The following is a 16,180-nucleotide window of genomic DNA, read 5'->3' on the forward strand; positions in this document are numbered from 1 at the left end:
CTGAGCCAGTATAGAGGAAGCAGGAAGGGCATTCGGGCCGGGGCACAGCCCAGCAAAGGTGCCTCAACCTCTTGCCAGTAGCAGGGAGGTGGGCCTGCCTGAAACAGACTGTTGAGGCTGCAGGACTCAACAGGACAATGGCAGGGGTGGCAGGGACTCTCCAGCGTCCCCTCCTTCCTGCTCAGAAATGATCAACTCATCACAATAAGAATAGATGATACTGAACAATCAATCAAGAATGTGGGGAGAAGTGCGACTACCCGATTCCTCGGCATTAATCGTGCATCAACTGTAGCTATGAGTTTCCCGGCAGGCGAGGCGTAGCGGGGACCGGGCTGCAGGAACTTCATCCGATCCAGGGGAGTAGCTTAGGCAACTGGGAGACTCACACTTACTCCCAGAGAGAAGTTTTAATGAACTTCTGTTCTAAACCTCAGGCAGCACATGCTCTCCACGGGAGGCCCGCTGGGAACAGCTGAGAAACAGCTGGCCGGGCACCCATGGGGCCCTGGGTGCTGCGTGGTGCCAGGGTGTCCACTTTGGGCCTCTGGGCCCAGGCCAACCCAGGTTTTGCAGGTCTCAGGACTCGGGACCCCAGCAGCAGGTCCCCAGCGATGCTGGTGCTTCACCCTGGAGTCTCACCCTGACTCTCCCCGCGGCACCACCGCCCGCTTCCCCCACTTGGCCCAGGAGGACTGGGGTGGGCTTGCCTCTCCACCTGTAGGGTGTCTGAGGCCAGAGGTTGTGCTCCCAGCCATCCCTTCCCTGGCCTTGCGCATGCTGTTCCCAGTGCCTGGGATGCCCTTCCCACCCTCGTCTGCCTGGCAAACCGCTGGTCACTCTTCACCTTTCAGGTCACTCGTCTCCCCCTCCAGCCCCCGTGCTGACCACGCACCCTTCCCTGCCTTGTTGGCACTGTCTCTTTACTAGTCCGCTTCCTCTGACAGCCTGGAAGAGGACATTGTCAATGGGAACAACATCCTTGTCCTCGTAGGTCCCCACGCTCAGGCTGGCTGGCATCAGGCAAGCCAGGCCTGGCAGAGGGTGTCCTTTGAGTAGAAAAGAGCTTAGGTACATCATCCCCGTCATGCACATGGGGAAACTGAGGCCCTGCCGTGGTAAATGATAGGGCGTGAGGCCACCCATGGAGCCAGAGCAGGAGCCACAGCCAGGGCGGCTCCTTCAGGTGACAGAGAGTGGCATCAAGAGTCAGAGGGCAGCGCTAGGGTCTTGGCTCCCTGGGGTCGAGTCCCTGCTCTGCCACTTCCTCACCCTACGGCCCTGACTGGGTCCCTTCTTCTGGGGCTCAGATTGCTCCTGTGCACAAAGGGATCATGCATGGCTGATGGCTACGTGGGCTCAATGGGTCATCCATGGAAGCCCTTGGCAAGCGCTCAGCTGGGCTGACTCTGGCAGGCAGGGCCTTGGTTACCCCCTCCTCGACCTCCACGCAGCCTCCCGAGCCAGAAGCAGAGGCAGAGCCGGGGGCCTCTCTGCTCCCCCCGGCCCCCTCCTGCCCAGCCCCAGTGGTGAGGACTTGGACCAGCAGGCCAGGCCAGGGAAGGACCTTCCAGGTGAGGGAACCCAGCAAACCAAAGCAAGAGAGGAAGAAAGGGAGGGGATCGTGTGGGGGATCCTGCAGGATCATATGCAGGGCCCATCCTGGGAGCAGCTGGGATCAGGTTTTTTTCGGGAGCCCCAGGCACAGATGTGGTGGGAGAAGCTGGTGGGGACAGACTGTGCAGGGCCTCCAGAGCCAGGCTGAGGAAGAGGCTGGGAGTCCTCGAAGGTTGGGGGTGGAGGTGGACCGTTGTCACCTAACTTGGGGGCTGGACCCGCAGGTCTGCTGGAGGGTCAGGGAGAGGTACAGCGTCTCCCGGGTGAGCAGGGCTGTCGGGCTGATGCGGTGCGGGCCCCAGCACCCGGCCCTGGACGGCACGGAGCCCCCTCGATGGGTCAGCACGTGAGTGAAAGGAGGCTGTGCTCGGGCCTGGAGCCCCCCAAGGAGGGGCCCACCTGTCCCGTGCACCCCACTGCTGCCAGAAGTGCCTCGGGAGGGGCTCTGGGTGTGCCGAGCCTGAGGAAGGACACAACAGGACACAACCTTTGTGTCCTTGGCCCACTGGGAAGTCATCAGGGTTCTGTGGTGGCTGCAAGCGTGTTGAGGGGCCCCTGCACAGCAGCTGCCAGGAGCCACAGCTGTCCTGCAGGGGGGCACCCATGGAGCAGAGGGGCCTGCCCTCTCAGAGCACCGGGGACGGTGTGGGGGGAGCGTTCTGAGGCCAGGGATGGACTGTGGGGTCTGGGCAGACACTTCCTCTTTCTGAGTTGTATCACGCAGCAGGGCCTGGGATCCGAGATCGCAACAAACAGGCTCAAATCTTTTATTATTATTATTGGGATCCCTGGGTGGCGCAGCGGTTTGGTGCCTGCCTTTGGCCCAGGGCGCGATCCTGGAGACCCGGGATCGAATCCCACATCGGGCCCCCGGTGCATGGAGCCTGCTTCTCCCTCTGCCTGTGTCTCTGCCTCTCTCTCTCTCTCTCTGTGACTATCATGAATAAATAAATAAATAAAAAAATTTAAAAAAAATCTTTTATTATTATTATTATTATTACATACAGGTTTATTTTTATTTTATTTTTTAATTTAATTTTTTTTAAGATAGATTTATTTATTTATTTATTTATTTATGATAGACACAGAGAGAGAGGGGGGCAGAGACACAGGAGGAGGGAGAAGCAGGCTCCATGCAGAGAGCCTGACATGGGACTCGATCCTGGGACTCCAGGATCGCACCCTGGACCAAAGGCAGGCACTAAACCGCTGAGCCACCCCGGGTTCCCCAGGTTTTTTTTATTTAACAGTTTTATTGGGATATACTTCTCATACCATAAATCACCCACTTAAAATGTATGGTCCAGTGGTTGCGCCACCATCACCATTTTAGACCATTTTTGTCATCAGAAGTAAACCTTGTGCCCATTAGAAATTATCCTCTAGTGCTTGCTTTGGCAGCACATAAACTAAAAAAAAAAAAAAAAAAAAAAGAAATTATTCTCTACGTTCCCTTTTGTCTCTTCTGGACATCTCATATAAATGCAGTCATTCATTATACGTGGCTTTTGGGGACTAATTTCTTTCACTCAGTGTGAGGTTTTCAAGGTCCATCCACGTGGTGGCACGTGTCTCTTCTAATGGTGGAATGATGTGCCATCGTATAGATAGACCACCTTATGTCCATCCCTTTATCAGTTGAGGGGCATCAAGTTATTTCTACTCTTTTCACTATTACGAATAATGCTGTTTGACCATTGGTGTACAAGTTATTACGTGAACATATGTTCTCGTTTCTCTCGAGCGTATACATAGAAGGAGGATTTCTGGGTCTTAGGATGGTAACTCTATGTTTAACTTTTTGAGAAACTGCCAGAATGCTTTTCAAAGCTGTGGCACCATTCTGCATTCCCACCAGCAGGGGATGAGGGTTCCAGTTTCTCCACGTACTCGCCAACATTTGTTATTGTCTGTCTTTTCGATACTGGGTGTGAAGTGAGATCTCACTGTGGCTCTGATTTGCATTTCCCTCATGACTAAGGATGGAGAGCATCTTTTGATGTACTTATTGGCCATTTACATATCTTCTTGGGAGAAATGCATTTTTCAGATCTTCAGTGCATTTTTTCCTTTAGAAATAGCCTTTATTTTTTAGGTTCACAACATAATTGAGTGGAAGGTGAGGATTTGCCACCCTGCCCTGCGCCCCATCCATTTTTTTAATAGGTTATGGCATATGCTTCCTCTTCTTCCTCTTTTTTATTTTTATTTTTAAAAAGATTTTATTTATTTATTCATGAGAGACACACAGAGAGAGGCAGAGACACAGGCAGAGGGAGAAGCAGGCTCCATGCGGGGAGCCTGACATGGGACTTGATCCCGGGTCTCCAGGATCAGGCCCTGGGCTGAAGGTGGCGCTAAACTGCTGAGCCACCTGGGCTGCCCAATTTTTTTTTTTATTTTTATTTTTTAGATTTTTATTTTTACGTAATCTCTACACCCAACATGGAGCTCAAAGTCACAAACCCTAGATCAAGAGTGGCGTACTCCACCAACTGAGACAGCCAGGTGTCCCCCCAGCTCCATTTTTTTTTTTTTTTAAGTAGGCAGCATGCCCCGTGTGGAGCTCAACACACAACCCTGAGATCAAGACGTGAACTGAGATCAAGAGTCAAAAGCTTTGGGGTGCCTGGGTGGCTCAGTCAGTTAAGCATCTGCCTTCAGCTCAGGTCACGATCCTGGGGTCATGGGATCGAGTGCCACATCAGGCTCCCTCCCTGCTCACTGGGAAGTTTGCTTCTCCCTCTGTTGTCCCCCCTACCCCCAACTCGTGTGTATTCTCTCTCTCTCTCTCTCTCAAATAAATCTTTTTTAAAAATTAAAAAAAATGCAAAACCATTCTCAGCTCATGGCTATACAGAAATAGGTGGTGGGCTAGGTGGGCTAGGTTTGCTTACCCCTGGCCTGGAGGCTAAAGCCCTGCCTGACACCTGCACCTGGCATTCGACCTCCTTCATATTTCTGGGCTTCATCTGCTACCACATCTCCATACAGAGCCTGGGAATGGGCCATGGTGGACATTTTTCCAGAAACAAATCACATTTTCTCAAAGGAGGCCTCTGCACAGGCTGTTCCTCCTGCTGGGAATGCCCTTCCAGATCTTCTAGGTTTGGGAAACCTGAAGCTTCTTTTGACCAAGTAGAATAAGAAGTTTGCAGCACTGTTGGCTCCTTCACCTCAAAGGTGCCCTTGTTTGTTATATTCTGATATTTTATAGATGTATTTGTTTCCCCAACTAGGCACGAGCTTCTGGAGGATGGGGACCTTATCGTCCAGAATTCTGATCCCCAGGCCCAAGGGAGGGAGACCTGCCTGGCATGCTGGAGAGTGGAGATGGGATTAGGTAGGAGGAGTGCCCCAAGGTGCTGAGGTGGGATGGATTTGGGTTGCTGGAGGTCCTGGAGACTAGCCTGCTGTAGTTGGGTTGCAGGGTGACATAGTGGGGTTTTAGGATAATGCTAGGACGGTAGGCTTGGTGCATTTCAACAGTAGGGAGCTTTACAGGGTTCTTGAGCAGAGGAGTGGCTTAATGATATTGCTGTGTGGGGTGGGGGCCCCATGCTGGCCCTCTAGGAGGTGTCCTGATGAGACTCCTGAACAGGCCATGAGAAGGCCCAGGTTCAAGTTCTGGTCCTGCCACTCAACTTCCCATGGGGTCATGAACAAGTCACTTTTCCTCCTCTGGCCCCAATTTCCACATCTGTGAAATGAGAGCAATAACCCTTGCAGTGGAGGCCTCCTGGCGTTGCTCTAAAGGGTCAGAGAGTGAGGAGCAGAGAACTGCCTTTGAAGAATGACAGCTACCACCACTAGACTCTCTTTAGTTGATATCAGTGTGTGCTGGACACCATGGGGGTGGCACTGGCCGGGAAGGGGAGAGCACAGGCCTTGTACAGAGCTGACCTATCCCAGTGTCCCTAGCCCCAGGCACAACGTAGGCGCCCAGGTGTGCGGCCCTGGCGTGACGAGTCTAGGATGCAGCGCCTGCCTGGGTGGCTCAGTTGGTTGGGTGTCTGCCTTTGGCTTGGGTCACGGTCCCAGGTACTGGGATGGAGCCCTGTGTTGTCGGGGAATCTATCTGTCCCTCCGCCTCCCTCCCCCACCACCATGTTCTCTTTCGTGTTCTCTCTCATATTGTGTCTCTCTCAAATAAATGAAAAAGAAAATCTTTAAAAAAGAGTGCAGGAGCCCTGAAGCTAGGTCCACACAAGAGTGGCTCAGAGCACGGTCTGCATGCGCTGTGACCCCCCTGTTCTCTAGGAATGGGGCATTGGGCTTCCTGCAGCAGAGAACATTTGGGCCTGAATCTGAGTCAGAAGGCCCCTTCATTTTACAAACGGGGGAACTGAGGCCAGCAAGCGTCAGGCACAGGCTCAGGGGCTCTCAGGCAGCCAAAGGCAGGCTAGTCCTGGCCCAGGCTTGGGGCTCCCCTAGACTCTCCCCTGAGGGTCCCACCCAGACACTCCCTTGCAGCACCAGAGAGTCTCGGTGGCTATGCCCTGTCCCTGGGAGACACAGATGCCAGGATGTTTGGGGATTTGGTGCTGCTAATTAGTCACATCATTTTTGGCATCTCACACAGCCTCGGGGAACTGGAGAATGTCATTGTCAAAGTATTTTTGAATATTTGCCTTCTCAGCAAGAAGATGCTGTGAGAACACGCTGTCTTCCATTCGGGTGGATACTAACAAAAATAACAAGCACCACGAGCTAGAAGGATCTGGGACTTGGAAGAGAGGCCCAGAGGAAACGTGGTGCTGCCGGTTACAGCTGCGACACTCTGCCCTCTGGGCCTTGCGTCCTACCGTAAAATGACTCATTCATTTTTCAGACATTTGTGGAAGTCCAGTGTGAGCTATGTGCTTCTCTAGACTCTGGAGAAACAACTCTGTGCAAAACAGACAGGAATCCCTGCCCTCAAGGGGCTGCCATCCTAAAGGGGAGCCAGACAGTACAAATCAATAAGGTCTGCTAGCCAGTGGCTTTAGTATAAAGGAGAAACTGAAGCGTGTTGTGTTGCGGGAGGGGTGGCCTTCCTCAAGAGAGTGCTCGGGGATGATTCTCCGAGAAGGTAAAGATCTGAATTAGGGTCTGAAAGAGATGAGCAGTGAGCCCAGGAAATCTCTGGAGAAGGGTATTCCTCGCACAGAGCACAGCAGGTGCAAAGGCCCTGAGGTATGGGAAAGCTTGGTTTGTTTGAGGATCAGCAGGAAGGCTAGTGGTGCTAGAGCCGGGTGGTGACACAGAGAAGATAAGATGACAAGACTGTCTGATAGGTCATGGGCCTGCTGCGGCAGGCCTTGTAACCACTGGAAAGCCTTTGTTTTCATTCTGAGTGAGGCAGGACCTGCTGGAAGGTTTAGAGCAGAGGAATGATTCGATCTGTTTTTGGCTTTAACCATCTTCCTCTGGTGCTCATAGGTCAAGGGTAGAAGCAGACAGTCCAGGTGAGAGGTACCAAGGCCATACAAGGGTATAGGCAGTGGAGGAAGGGGAGGGGCTGGATTCCATGCATTTCTGGAGGCAGATCGGACACTGGATGTGGACTTAGAGAAAGAGAGAGAAGCCAAGGTGCCTCCAAGGTTTTGACATGAGCATGTCCCTGGGGTGGGTTCAGCGTTGAGCTGAGTGTGGTGCCAGTCGGTCAACTCTGGGCAGACTGGAGCAGGTGCCTGGACTTCACGCTGATTCCTGGCTGGAGACACAGATTTGGGAGTCATCGCTGTAGAGGTATTATTAAAACCAGGAGCCTGCCTGAGGTCACCGAGGGGTGAATGAGAGCAGAGGCCTGGAGCCAACACACTAAGAGCAGCATCTCTGTCCCTGCACAGGGCAGCACCTGGGGGCTGCTCGGCCCAGATGGATATTTCACTATCACTACAAAAACCATGCTGGTGCTCAGGCCCCTTTGTCACCGGCCATGGCCTCCTCTGGGACCTTGGGTCACAACCCAAGAATCCAGGGCTTGTCTTTTGGATGGGAGCAGCAGGTAGGAATGCCGAGGAACAGAGTGTGGGGTGTGAGGCTGTGTCTAGACAAGGGTCACCCTAAGCCACCCATTACTGCCGAGCATTCCCTGTAGTGAGTCTGCACTAAATTTGAAGGCTGGGCTCCAACTCTGGTCCCTCAATTCTGCGTGCGTGCTTCTGTGCGTGTGTGTGTGTTTGAAATGCACGTAACAAAATTCATCATTTTCACCATTCTAACATGTACAGTGCAGTGACATTAAGCACACTCACCGTGTTGTGCAACTGCGTCTATTATCTGGGTGTAGATCTTTGTCATCACCAGACAAGAAAGCGTGTACCCAGGAGCCAGTCACTCCTATTTCTCCTCCTCCAGAGCCTGACAACCACAAAGCCACCTTCTGTCTGTAGGGATTTGCCTGTTTTGGACATTCTGTGTAAGTGCCGTCAGACACCTGTGACCTTCTGGGGCTGGTTTCTTTCCTGCGGCATGGTTCTGTGAAGGTCACCCATGCTGTCTAGGTCATCCATGGTGTAGCCTGTGCCTGTGCACAGTTCATTTATTGTTAGGGCTCGGTCCCCCATTCCTGGCCGGTTCTGTGACCTCCTGTTGAACAGTCCCCACCCTACTTCATGAGGTTGTCATGAGGATGGTTAAGTACACTGGGAAGAAGTGTGTCCCTGTGTCATGGCGCAGGGGGGCAGGAGTCGTAGGAGGGACTTCTGGGTGCTTTGGAGGTTTCTGCTGTCAGGGGTCACTTCTCAGCTCAGCCATCAGCTGAGTGCGGAGCCAGCCCTCCTCATGGGTGAGGTCAGTGACCACTCGGCCCTCTGGGCTTCCAGGGTTTGTTGCTCACTCTGGTCGGCTGGGGCTGAAGGTAAATGAATGGGCTCCATCACCATCTTCCCTTTCCTTCTAAGAATTTCTGAGATTTCCGAAGCAGCTATTTGGGACAGGCTCGACTCCCATCTCAGAGAGGAAGCAGGTACAGGGGGGCTTCGTGGAGGAGAGGGCCACGGTCTGCTGAGCAAGTGGGGCTGGCCCAGGTCTGTATGGTTCCTCCACTCGCTCTGAAAATGCTGGGCACTTAGTAAAAGGGCCCAACGTCATTCGTGTTGTCTCCCATGAACAGGATGCCTCCCTCCTGGGGCACCCATCCAGGAGCCACTTTTTTTTTTTTTTTTTAAGATTATTTATTTATTTATTTATTCATGAGAGACACAGAGAGAGAGGCAGAGACAGGCAGAGGGAGAAGCAGACTCCTGCAGGGAGCCCGACGTGGGACTTGATCCTGGGACTCCAAGATCACGCAGGCTGAAGGCAGGCGCTAAACTGCTGAGCCTGGGCAGCCCGGGTGGCTCAGCGGTTTAGTGCCACCTTCAGCCCAGGGTCTGATCCTGGAGACCTGGGATCGAGTCCCGCGTTGGGCTCCCTGCAGGAGCCTGCTTCTCCCTCTGCCTGTGTCTCTGCCTCTCTCTCTGTGTCTCTCATGAATAAATAAATAAATAAATAATCTTAAAAAATAAACCACTGAGCCACCCAGGGATCCCCCTGGGAGCCACCTTTATGGAGGCCCCCTGTGTGCCAGGTCAGTGGGGGCACAGGCCAGTGAGCCAGCTGGGAGGGCAGTAAGGGAAGGAGGAGGTGATCAGCAGGCCTCACCTCCACCTGCGTCACCCCCAGCAGCCCCCCAGCTGGCGTCACGAGGAGCGCACATCAGGGGCTGGAGCACGGCGTGAGGGGGACAGACCTGGGCGCAGAGACGACAGGCCGCTGTGCCAGGGTGGAGTCCCATGGGGAGTGCTAACGGAAACAGAGTGTACTGTAACTGTCACGGAGATAAGGCCGAGATGGGGCGCAGCAGGGAGGAGGCTGTCGGGGTGGGCTGCAGGAGGTGGGGCCCTGGGCCCAGCGTCCTGAGGAGGCCCCAGCTGAGCGAGGTGGAGGCAGCCTGTGAAGATCCAGGGAAAGCTGTTCCAGGCAGAGGAACAGCCCTGGGCCAGTGCAAAGCCCTGGAGGCAGGAGGCAAGGCAGAGGCAGAGAGTGGAGGTCAAGGAGGGAGGTGGGCCACATGGGCGGGGGGGGGGGGGGGGTTAGGGCAGCAGAAAGCCCCTGGGGTGTTGCAAGCTGGAAGGGTAAGATCCAGTCTGTGTTTCAGAGATCATCTCTGGCTGTCGGGGGTGACTAGGGGATGGAGTCCCGGAGGGAAGGCGGCAGCCTGTATCCTCCGCGTGGCTCCCCTGAGCCTGGCCCTTATGGTGGCCCCCATGGCAGTGACCTGTCCCCAGTACTGTGTTGACAGACCCCTGCCACACACACACCTGCCAGGCCCACCAGCCTCTGTGGTGTCTCAAGGGGAATTTAGCTGGTCCATGCTCTCTCACCCAGTGTCTCGTGGGGAAGGGGACGGTCACTCCTGCTGTCTGCTGTCACTGCCGCGGATAGGGGTGGGCCCTCAGAATGCTGGAAGCCTGGAAGGCAGACAGGAATGCTCCTCCTCTGAGGGTGTAAATGCCTGGGTGCTGCCCGAGGACAGCCTGAGAGTGGCATCTGCCAGCCGCCAGGTACCTGGGAAGCCGGAGCCAGGCTCAGTGCTTATTTCCCTGCCATATGTTTATGCTCTAATTCGGTTTTATTTGGGCGTCCCAGGCTGACCCCACGACCAAGTCATCCGTGGTGACTTAATGAGCCCCTGCTGCGTGGGAGGCTCCTTGCCGGGCTGGGATCCCGGACACATGGGGGTACAGAGGAGACCTCATGGAGCTGATTTTATTCCTGACAGTATTTAAATGAAGAGTGAGGTGGCCTGGGCTGGAAAGGGCCTGGGTGCTCTTCCCTCCCTGAGTCCTGCCCTGCTGACAGACCCTGGCTCAGCTCTCTCCTCTGTTAACTGCACAACAGGGACCTGACCAACTGGGGGTCTGTGGGATGGGAAGCCTTGGGGCAGCCTTCCTACCGTCACCAAGCAAAGTCAGCTGGTGCTGGGCTGGACGGGGAGGCTCTCCTATCCTCTCCCTGAGAATGAGGGATGCAAACAAAAACCGGACAGAAATGCCAGGCAGGCTCCGTGGGATGTATCCTCTGTTTCCTTCCTCCCAATTCCTCTTTGTTAATCACCTCTGCTGAAACAGCTTTATTGGGATAGAATTCATGCACCATACAATTTACCCACTTAAACTGTACAATTCAATAAGTTTCAGTCTATGCAGAGCTGTGCAATCATCACCACCATCTACTTTAGAACATTTCATCACCTCAAAAAGCAACCCTGTACTCAGTAGCAGTCACTTCCTATTGCCCGACTCCCCCAGCCCCTGGCAACCAACCACTAATCTACTTTCTCTCTCAACATTTTCCTGTTCTGGACATTTCCTATAGATGCAATCATATACAACATGGTCTCATGTGACTGGCTTCTTTCGCTTAGCATAATGTTTTTCAAAGTTCATCCGTGACCCATGTTTTCTCCTGTGTTAGAGCTTCTTTCCTTTTTTATGAGTGATATTCCTTTGTATGGATAGATCATATTGTGTTTAATCCATTCATTGGTCGATGGACATTGTTTCTTTCTCTTTCTTTTTTTTTAGAGATTTATTTGAGAGAGAGAGAGAGAGAGAGAGAGAGAGAGGGAGAGAGAGGGAGGGAGCCCAAGCAGAGGGGGAGAGGTGGAGGGGGAGGGAGAAAATCTCCAGCAGGCTCCCCACTGATCGTGGAGCCTGAAGTAGGCTTGATCGTAGGACCCTGAGATCGTGACCTGAGCCAAAACCAAAAGTCAGATGCTTAACCGACTGAGCCATTCAGGTGCCCCTAAACATGGTTTTATTTATTTATTTTTTTAAACATGGTTTTATTGTGTACAGAGCAGAGGGGGTTCAATCCCTCTTGGCAGCTGCTTTCCTTGTGGCTGCCAGGATGTTGCTCAGCTCATCTTTGGCCTCTTGGCACAGATGTGTGCCCCATAGTTTTTTTTGATGATCCTGAGGACTTGCTTGTCCTTGGAGACCTTGAGCAGTGTCATGGCACACTGCTCACACAGGGCGAAGCCACACATTTCTTGGATCATCTCCTGCACAGTCTTGGTGCGCTTGGTGAGGCGACCACTGTGGCCACGATGTGTCTGCTTGCTCGTGTTCTTGGTCACCTCGTGGCCCTTGCTGGGGCCCATGGCCATGGGGTAGCACAGGCCATGGCTGCTGCTCCTCCGTGGCTGCCGAGATGGACGTGCTGGATTGTTTCTGTTTGGCTACTGTAAATAATACTGCTATGAACATTTATGTACAGGTGTTTGCGCAAACAAGTATTTTAGATTCTTTTGGTTAGACATCTAAGAGTGGGAATACTGGGTCATATAGTAACTCTATATTTAACTTTTTTGAAAAAAGACTATCCATTTGAAAGGGAGGGATAGGGAGAGCATGACCGATGTAGGGAGACGGGGGAAGGGAGAAGCAGTTTCCTTGCGGAGCAGGGAGCCTGATGTGGGGGCTCGATCCCAGGAGATCCCAGGACCCCGGGATCATGACCCGAGCCCAAGGCAGACGCCCAACCGACTGAGCCACCCAGGCGCCCCTATATTCAAGTTTTTGAGGAACTGCCAGACTGTTTTCCAAAGTGGCTGCACCATTTCACATCCCCAGCCGCGGTGTATGAGGGTCCAATCTCTCCGCGTCCTCACTAACACTGGCTGTTATCTCTCTTTTTTTTTTATTCTAGCCGTCCTAGTGGGTATGAAGTGGCATCTCATTGTGGTTTTGATTTGCATTTCCCTGATGACTGATGTTGAGCATCTTTTCACGCACTTATTGGTCATTTGTAGATCTTCTTTGGAGATATGTCTATTCAGATACTTCACCCACTTTAAAATTGGGTTATTCATCTTTTTATAATTGAGTTGTGAGAGGTCTTTCTATATTGCAGATAAAGTCTCTTACTGGGCATAATTTGCAAATATTGTCTCCCATTGTGTGGGCTGTCTTTTCACTTTCTTTTCTTTTTATTTTTTTTAAATTAAAAAAAATTTTTTTAAAATTTTTTTGTCTTTTCACTTTCTTGATGGTATTGTTTACAACACAAAATTTTTGAATTTTGATGAAATCTGATTTATCGACTTCTTTTGTTCCTTGTGCTTTCAGAATGTACTTAAGAAGCCTTTGTCTAACTTAAGATCACCAATTATTCCTGTGTTTTCTCCTACGAGTTTCATAGTTTTAGCTGTTACAATTAGATCTATAATTTATTTTGAGTTATTTTTTGAGTTATTAACACATTAAATAACAAGATCTGGCAATGGGTCTAACATCTCTTGTGGTTTGGGAGATGAGTGCACATGCTATTCTGAGATCTTTCCAACAATTGTAGTGTGATGAGACAGTATCATGAATTCTATGAGTGACAGAGTCGCAGCCATTGCTAATACCACCTACATTCGTAATTGAAGAAAATGCTGGATTTCAGTTAAAGGTTCATAAAGCTATAATTATCCTCCCAGATTCATGGTCCCCCTGTATTCTATCCACAGCTTGCAGGTGAAAAACTTCTGGGATGGCTAAAATTCCTGCAAGTCCCAGTTTCTGAATAGTCTTAGGGGCTCAAACCCTCCCAGGACTGGCTTCTGGGCTGTTTCCCTGGCACCCCAGCCACCATTCCCTGGCTCCAGATGTGAGGAAGCTATCCCTTGCCCAGCAGAATTTTCTAACAAAGTGAGGCTGCAGAGCTGTGTGGCTGAGACGTGTGGGCCCTTCCACTGGCCAGATTACTTCATCCCTAGGTGCCTCAGTTTGCTTACCTGCAAGGCATGGGTGAATAGTCAGGAGTGAGTTCACCAGATAGATTATTGGGCTGACTGAATGAGCTCAGGATTTCAAGGCTGAGAGCAGAATGGGCACACAGGTACATCCCAAAGATACCAGCTATTATCGTTAAGTCTTTCACAGGAGAGCGGAGGGTGCTATTTCCTCTGCCTACACATTCTTTCCCTTGTTCTGCACCAGGTTAATGTCTAATTTTTTGTAGCAGTCAGGAGTTTTTGAGTCTTTTATTTTTTTAAGATTTTATTTGAGAGAGAGTGAGAGATAAAGAGCACGAGAGAGAGAGAGAGAGAGAGAGAGAGAGAACGAGCAGGAAGGAGGGGCAGAGGCCGAGGGAGAAGCAGACTCCTTGCTGAGCAGAGAGCCCAAGGTAGGACTTGATTCCAGGACCCTGGGATCATGACCTGAGCAGAAGGCAGACACCTAACTGACTGAGCCACCCAGGCACCCCACGAGTCTTTGAATCCTAACAAAAATTCAAATTGCTCCATCTATAAGGCTAGGATTTCAGGTCTGGTTTATAGGGTGTGGGGAGAGATCCAAACATCTCATCAGGCCTCAGCCCTCTCTTTCCAGACTGGTCAGGTAGGGGCTGGAGAAGTGAGGCCCCCTCTCTCAGGTGCCTGGGCCACATACAACATAGACCCTGGGACCTTGAGCAAATCCCCCAGTACCTGGCCCTGCCCCAGAAGCTCCAGGCTTTTCTGATCTTCAGAGGGAGGTTCTGTCCTAAGAGTTTCTGAAAAAGTTCCAGAAAGGGCCTTGATTGGCCTGGCTTGGTCATGTGCCAATGCTTGAGCCAATCACTGAAGCCAGGGGCTGGGGGTGGGGGGGCTGATTAGCTGGGTCTGGGTCACAGGCTTGTCAGGCCCCAAGCCAAATTCCTGCAGAATGATGCCTGGCTGAGGAAATTCAAAGGCCTTCTCCTCTTGTAGGGTATGTAGCAAGTCTTGGTCAGACCTCACTTGTTTCAGGACTCCTTCCTTCACTGGGACTGGCTCTGGTTCTGTGCACCAACAGTAACTGTATCCCCTACCGCTCACTTCTCATTCAACAATTACTTAGTGAGCACCTACTATGCACCAGTTTGAAGGAGGGAATGGGGGCTGCAAAGGGCACTGGGAGGGAGTGGTCTGTGAGGGAGGAGAACTCGGGATCCTGAGATCTAGAAATGTTAGGGAGTTTCCAGAAGGCGGAGTGGTGGACTTAGGTGCTGCTGTGGAGCTCAGTGAAACCATTAACTGACCACTGAATTGGGTCGCCTGAAGGTTGTGGGTGACCTTAGCAAGAATTAAGAGTGGGGACACAGCCCTGTGAGGGCGGGTGGCAAGAGGAAAGACTGGGAAGGAAGGAAGGGAGTGGAGGGTTTAGGTTTCTGTGGGGGAAAGAGAAAGGAAAGGGGAAGGAGGAGGTAAAGGGGGCTTGGGAGCAAGGGACCATTTTCACCTTTCTTTGGAAAGTGCTGACCCAGGGGAAAGAGGGAGTTTGATGGCACAGGAGGCCAGCAAGGGGAGGGCAGTGGGAAGTGGGTGCCTGAGACCAAGATCAGAATGGGAGAGCCCGAAGGGGAGGGGAATGGGTGCCAGGTGGGGACCTGTGTCAGTTCAGGGCCTGAAGTTCAGAGGGATCCCATTCCCATTTGATGGCTTCAGCTTAGCTGGCAGTGAGGGCAGGAGGGACTGTGGGAGGTGTGAGGAAAGGAGGGAATATCTTAGTCTCAGAGTGGGAGAGAGTGTCACTGAAAAACACCGTAGGGCTGCTGACACCGCTGCCGAGTGCCAGTTTGAAGTCTGAGGTCACCAGTTCCCAATCAGAAGGGTTATGTGTGGACACCCCAGCAGCTCCCTGCTGTCCTAAACAATAGGTGCAGGAAGGGGGTTTTCCAAAAGGTTGGAGGGTGTTCTGTGGTGGAAGAAGATTGGGACTGGGGGAGATGGACTCTATAAAAATTCACTAGGCCAGGAAGTGGTTATTATTGTCGGTGTTTTATGAATGAGGAAGCTGGGGGGCCGGTATGCTATCCATATGGCTTTGGGGGTCAAACTAGGAAGGGGCCTGACACACGTCAAAGTAACTTAAGGTGTTACTCTTTGTTGAAAAAAAGTGAATGGTTGGATAGCCCAGTGATGTAACCACAGTCATAACCCAGCCAGGAAGTAGCCCCAACTTTGGGGTTTGGTGGGTGGTGCTCATGACCCTGTGTCATGCCATCCCTGCTGCCCTAATAAATGACTCAGTATTACCTGTGCACTGTCATGGGCTAATCATTCCGAGGTCTGGTGGTAGAATTTCATAGACACCAAGGGAGCAGGGAGTCCCCAGCCCCAGAATGACAGTCTGGTTCCTAACCCTGGGCTTTGCTGACTGCACCCCACCCAGGCCGCCTGGTGGGGGCTGGGAGAGCATCCTAAAGGCATACATCAGTGCGGGCCTGGGGCTCTCCAACGAGGGGCATCCTTTTAAGGGGAGGCCAGAAGACGCGACCCCGAACTTGGTGGAGGTGCTGGGGGCAGGGATCTTCCATCTAATGGGCTCCCAGCCCCGTTTCTTAAAGGCCATTTAGGACGAAGTGAATGTGGCTACTTCATTTAAGTTAATAATGACGGTTCGTGCTGCTTATTAAAATGTGTTGAGAGGTTATTTATTCAGGTTTGAAAAACATAAAACTCCAGATTTCTCTCCCCATAGCTATTTATATCTGGAGCTGGTGTAAACTGTCCCCCTATGAAGCTCAGGTTTGAAGTAACTTAAAAGAAAAATAGCTGTCCGTTGAATTAGAAAAAAAAAAT

General features: G+C 51.9%; 1 pseudogene; it reads right to left on the minus strand.

The window, feature by feature from the left end:
- Positions 1-10,933: 10,933 nt before the first annotated feature.
- Positions 10,934-15,950, minus strand: LOC144319957 (large ribosomal subunit protein eL36 pseudogene; annotated as a pseudogene).
- Between the last annotated feature and the right edge of the window lie 230 nt (positions 15,951-16,180).

Source organism: Canis aureus, chromosome 9 (assembly GCF_053574225.1).
Source record: "Canis aureus isolate CA01 chromosome 9, VMU_Caureus_v.1.0, whole genome shotgun sequence".
NCBI lineage: Eukaryota > Metazoa > Chordata > Mammalia > Carnivora > Canidae > Canis > Canis aureus.